We start from the raw sequence: 6,028 nt of genomic DNA on the forward strand, positions 1-6,028 counted from the left end.
TATCAGTCTATTCAAAGGCAAACAGAGGCTGAGACTCAGGGTGTAGAGGAATGCAAAAGAAAGCATACTTTAAGTCCAATACTGAAAACCAAGCACTTTGACTAGGTATAGTAACCAAGATGGTGTATGGGTTGGGCACAACTGGATGAATATCATCTACTATTTGGTTGATTTTCCTTAAGTCTTGAACAAAGCGATATTCTCCTGTCCCTGGTTTCAACACCGGTAGGATGGGGTGTCATACGGAGACTGGCAGAATTTTAAAAGTCCAATTTCTATGTATCGATAAACCAATGGTGCAATTCCTTCTAAGGCTACTTTATGGAGGGGATATTGCCTTTGGTTTATAACAGGTGCTCTGGATTTTAAAGTTATTTTAACCGGTGTGGCTGACTTAGCTCATGCAGGCCTTTCTGATGCCCAGAACTCCGGATTCACTTTTTGTTGAATATGGAAAGGAATGCCTCTAGGTGTCACTATTTCCTCTTGCAACAGTGCTGCCTGCAAGGCCCATGTGTTTTCAGGCCGGATCTGTACCAGTATTCAGGATGGTTTGAAAGTGATTTGGGTCCCCAGTTTTGATAGGAGGTCCTCATAAAAGGGGGACGGGGCATTCTGGCATATAAAAGAACTCATGATATAACAGTTTCTTTCCAACTTCACAATTTACTGGTTGGAGGAAGGGTCGGGTGGCAAGCTTCCCTGAGACCCCCACCACTGGAACAGTGCGTGGACTAAGGGGAGATTCAGCAATGTTCAAAACCAAAAAGGTGGCCCCCTGTATCCAGAATAAAGTCGATAGGGCACCCTCCCACCTTTAGGGTCACCCAAGGCTCACAGTGGGGGATAGGCAATGAAGGTTCTAGCCCTGGGCCCCATTATTCTGAATCATCTCCTTGCGGGGGCCCCTCCTGATAGGCTTGGAGGGTAGTGGGTTGCGGCCGCCTTCCTCTGGCTTCCAGACACTCTCGTTTCCAGTGTCCATGTTTTTTACAGTAAGCACACTGGTCAGGTCCCAGGAGTGGCCCCATCCCACGCCCTGGAACTGTATTTCTCCTGGCCTCCTGTTTTTCCCCCGGACCTGGAGGGGCTAGGGCAGCTGCCAGCAAAGCTGCTTTTTGTTTCATTTTTTGTTTTTCCTTTAACTCCTTTACCTGATCTTTATTATTGAAGACCTTAAAAGCAATCTCAAGTAATTGCCCTATAGGCATCCCAAGTCCTCTCTCTAACTTCTGCAACTTCTTCCGAATATCAGGAGCACTTTGGGAAATGAAAGTCATATTTAGGAGCCAGGAAATGTTAGGGTCCTCAGGATTTATATCCATGTATTGGCGGAATGCATCTGTCACTCTCTCTAAGAAAGTGGACAAGTCTTCCTTTTCCCCTTGAATGACTTCCCTAACTTTTTGCAAGCTTTTGGGCTTAGGGGCCCTGTTCCTCAGTCCAGTAATCAAACAATCCCTGTACAGTTGAAGTCTATCTGCCCCCTCTTCTGAGTTATGATCCCAACCCGGGTCTCGGAACAGCCTCCATTCCGAAGGTCGAGTTAACAGGTTCAGATTATGGAGCCTATCAGCCTCTTTTCAAGCTTGTTCTAATACCACATGGCAATGCTCTGAAGTATTAAAGTAGTTAAAAGGGCTTGTATGTCTGCCCAAGCGGGGCAGTGAGTAGAGAAAATGGAGAGGAATAATTTTTTCATTCTATTCAGGTCACTCCAGAATGGGGTGGAGGTTATGATTCTTCCAATTATACAAATTGGAAGTAGAGAATGGGGTGTGTACTAGCACTGTTCCTCGAGGCTGTCCCTCAGCAGCGATTCCAGCTGGGATCTCTCTTAAGGGAAATTGCCCTGCCTGAACCCCGAGAGTGCCCTCACCGAAAACAGTACACTGACGAGTGTAATGGGGGGAGACCATACCCAATGAAGTTGGACTCTTACTTCCCAATTTCCTTCCTTCATCAGTTTCTCCCAAGCTGGATGAACTAGAATCAGGCTCAGCCCTTCTGGTGGGGGATTCTGCCGTCATTCCTCCACCTGACCTGTTGGCTTCTACCACACCTTCTCTATATGGGGGAGGGGGTGCCGAAGCAGTTGTCGGGGTTAGTCCTTCCAAGAGAGAATCCTCTGGTGAGGATTCAGGAAGCACTTTTGCCTTTGGCTTTCCCTGGAAAAGAACCTGGTTAGAGGGATTCAAAGTTTGATAGAGAGACATGAAAGCTTGAATATAGGGAACTTTGTCCCATTTCTTTTCCCTTCTATAAAACAAGTCAGGCTGAAAAATCGTGCCATAAGCCAAAGACCTATTTTGGGGCCAATGTTCCTGGTCCCCCAGCTGGTATCGGGGCCATACATTGTTACATAAGCATATCATTTTCTTCTTTGTCATAGGCTTATAGATACACCTCTTCCAGTTTGCTATAATGCAGCCTAGAGATTTGGCTGGGATAGACGGGCATCCTTCCATAATGAGTGTTTTTCTTGAGTGCACCTTTTTACCAATAGGCGAGTCCCTCTTTTCTGAGCACAATGGTGATTTATTATAAACGGTCTATCTGAAAATCCACCTCCTTTCTAATTATGCTCCAGTCAGTCAGAATTCCCTGAATTCCTGTTCTGGGCCCCCCAACCTCCTTGGAGATGTTTTTCTCAGAACAAAAAGAAAACTGGAACCAAAAACATTCGTGAACCTGGTGACAGGCTTTTTTCAGGTAAGGGTTAACGTGACGATGATATAAGAACACTAGGGCTTCACAGGCACAAGTACACATAAATAACAGTAAACAAACAAAACGTGATCCCACCAAGACGACAAAAGTGATTTCGGCAGCCTCAAACTCTCAGACAACCCCTGAGGAATTTTCACTCTACACACTATGAACAGTCAAAAATTCTGAAAGAAATGACATAGGTAATCTTGGCAGCCTCAACCTCTCAGACAACCTTTTTGGATGACAGAGGTGATCTTGACAACCTCAACCTCCCAGACAATCCCAAAAGTATTCACACACCCTAGAACCAAGACTCTAGAGTCATCAGGAATCTTGCAAGCCTACTCATGGGGTCGGTCATCTGGGGCATCTCCCACCCCAGAAACCAAGGGCTCAGGTCCCGCTCCGGAACCCTCAGGCCTGCCCTATCTGCCCCATCCCTGAGCACAACAGGGAGAGAAGTCGCGGACTCACTGGGGATCCCTCCTATGCAGGTCTTGCTTTCTTTCACCCATCTCTTTTGGCGTGGTTGGGGGACCAATGGTGCCATGGCAGACCCAGGTCTGGCCGGATAGTCTCCCCAGAGGTAAATGAAACCTCTCGTGGCCACTTGTTGGGAGAGCTGTTGATCAGCCCCAGGCCCTGCCCTGGGGCCACCGCATCTCAAGCAGCTGAAGTTCCCTATACTGGCCACCAAATTTGTTAACACAACAAAGCAGATTGGAGCTGCCTACTGCAATAGCCAATTCTGAGATAGGAGTGAGGTGAGCAGCCAGAGTTTCACTATATATTGATATATAGGCGACAGAGGGGAATAGATTCCTCCAAAAAACCTGTCTTCCCCACTGGAGATCAGCCAAAGGCTTTTATAGGGACAGGATTATGGGTCTTAGAAGTTTGTGTTAGTTCCCCCGTGAGGTGGTCATGTCTCAGATGAGTTAATCTTTTACTGATATTCTTGGGGGTTATCAGGTGACATCCCGGTTTTCTTGTCACAAAATGGGTGATTTGTTTGGTTTTTCATCCTTAGATCATTATCATTTGTTTTCCAGCCTCCGAGGAGGAACACTGGTTAATTTTAAACCTCATATAGAGACTGGAACTGGAGAAAGAAACAAGATCATGAGACAATGTGGCAGTTAGCAATGGGGAGTAATAGTGAGCCGGGTCTATGCAGCCTCTTCCAATAACATGTCCAAAGTATGTGAGACTTAGTCTCCCCATCCTTGATTCTATGGAGCATTCTGGCTGTACTTCTTCCAAGATAGATTTGTTCATTCTTTTGGCAATGTGTGGTATAGTCAATATTCTTCACCAACACCATAATTCAAAGGTATCAATTATTCTTCAGTCTTCCTTGTTTCATTGTACAGTTTTTGCATGCATATGAGGCTATTGAAAACACCATGGCTTGGCTCAGGTGCACCTTGGTCTTCAAGGTGACATCTTTGCTTTTTAACACTTCAAAGAGGTCTTCTGCAGCAGATTTGCCTAATGCCATGCATCATTTTATCTCTTGACTGCTGCTTACATGGGTGTTGATTGTGGATCCAAGTAAAATGAAATCCTAGACAATTTCAATATTTTCTCCTTTTATCATGATGTTGTTTATTGGTCTAGTTATGAGGATTTTTGTTTTCTTTATGTTGAGGTGGAATCCATACTGAAGGCTGTGGTCTTTGATCTTCATCAGTAAGTGCTTCAAGTCCTCTTCACTTTCAGCAAGCAAGATTGTGTCGTCTGCATAATGCAGGTTGTTAATCAGTCTTCCTCCAATCCTGATGCCCGTTCTTCTTCATATAGTCCACCTTCTCGGATTATTTGCTCAGTATACAGATTGAATAAGTATGGTGAAAGGATACAACCCTGACACACACCTTTCCTGACTTTAAACCACATAGTATCCCCTTGTTCTGTTTGAGTGACTACCTTTTGATCTATATACAGGTTCCTCATGAGCACAATTAAGTGTTCTGGAATTCCTGTTCTTCGCAATGTTATCCATAATTTGTTATGATCCACACAGTCAAATGCTTTTGCATAGTCAATAAAACACAGGTAAACATCTTTCTGGTATTCTCTGCTTTCAGCCAGGATCCATCTGACATCAGCAATGATATCCCTGGTTCCACATCCTCTTCTGAATTTCTGGCAGTTCCTTGTCAATGTACTGCTGCAGCTGCTTTTGAATGATCTTCAGCAAAATTTTACTTGCATATGATATTAATGATAGTGTTCCATAATTTCCACATTCAGTTGGATCACCTTTCTTTGCAATAGGCATAACATCCATAGTACATTCAAATAAACACATAACCCTTTTTAAAAACATTTTAGTTTCACCTTCTCCACCCCTTGATTATGTTCCCATTCATATTCATATGGCCTGGGGCTTCTGGCTGGGTGGAACCAGTAGACCCTAGCCCCTTATCAATCATCTTGTTTAATCAACCTGGCTTTTGCCCCAGGCTACTCCACATGTGGCTCTTCTTCCCTCAGCTGCAGCATAGCTGCTCTTACTTTCCTTTCAGCCGTTACAGGTAACAACCGAAGTAACCATCTAAAAATCGAAAGCTTCAATTCCCACACCTCTTCATTCTTTCTCTTACAAAGTTTCATGCTTCCACAAATCTGGAACCATTGCAACAAATACTGCTTCTGATGCCACTGTAAAAATGGCATGGCAGAGGGACGTTTGACCTCTAACTTCACAAAAGGGAAGGAGAATAAAGATCAACAGCCCAAGGCTGATTCCTATGAAGTGGAAGTCAGACATGCCTCCACCCTACAACCTTTTTATCAATTCTGACACCAACCATCCCTCCCACTGCACTTTCTACTTCTCTGCTGGGTTCAATAATTTGTTGCAGTGGCCACATAGAACTCATAGACAATACTCACGATTATGGGGTTTATTAGGGAAGTAACAGATTACAATTCAGATTCAGGAGCTCAGGATACAGTTCTTCTAACAGGACAGCCTCTTTTCAGCCATGCCCCCAGGCACGGCTCTCTCTGGCCTCTCAGCCTCTGCCCTACTTTGGCAAGTGTTATGTGTAAAAGAATTAAAGAAAAATTGAGGTACCTGATATGCTCTGAAATGGTCGGTTTCAGGATTGGATGTGATTCTCTGTTAGCTGGTTCCGTTTTCACCCTAGCGGCAGCCATCTTCTGTACTGTTTCTAAGAGAGAAATGTCTGATAATGATGATGTAACTACACTTCGACCCCTTCCTGTCAAATATCTGTGTAATTGCCACACTGTAATCAATCTAAGAAAGAGACGTATACCCTTTTAAGCCAATCGCCTTACAGAG

This window comes from Trichechus manatus, unplaced genomic scaffold (genome assembly GCF_000243295.1).
Source record: "Trichechus manatus latirostris isolate Lorelei unplaced genomic scaffold, TriManLat1.0 scaffold00027, whole genome shotgun sequence".
NCBI classification, from domain to species: domain Eukaryota; kingdom Metazoa; phylum Chordata; class Mammalia; order Sirenia; family Trichechidae; genus Trichechus; species Trichechus manatus.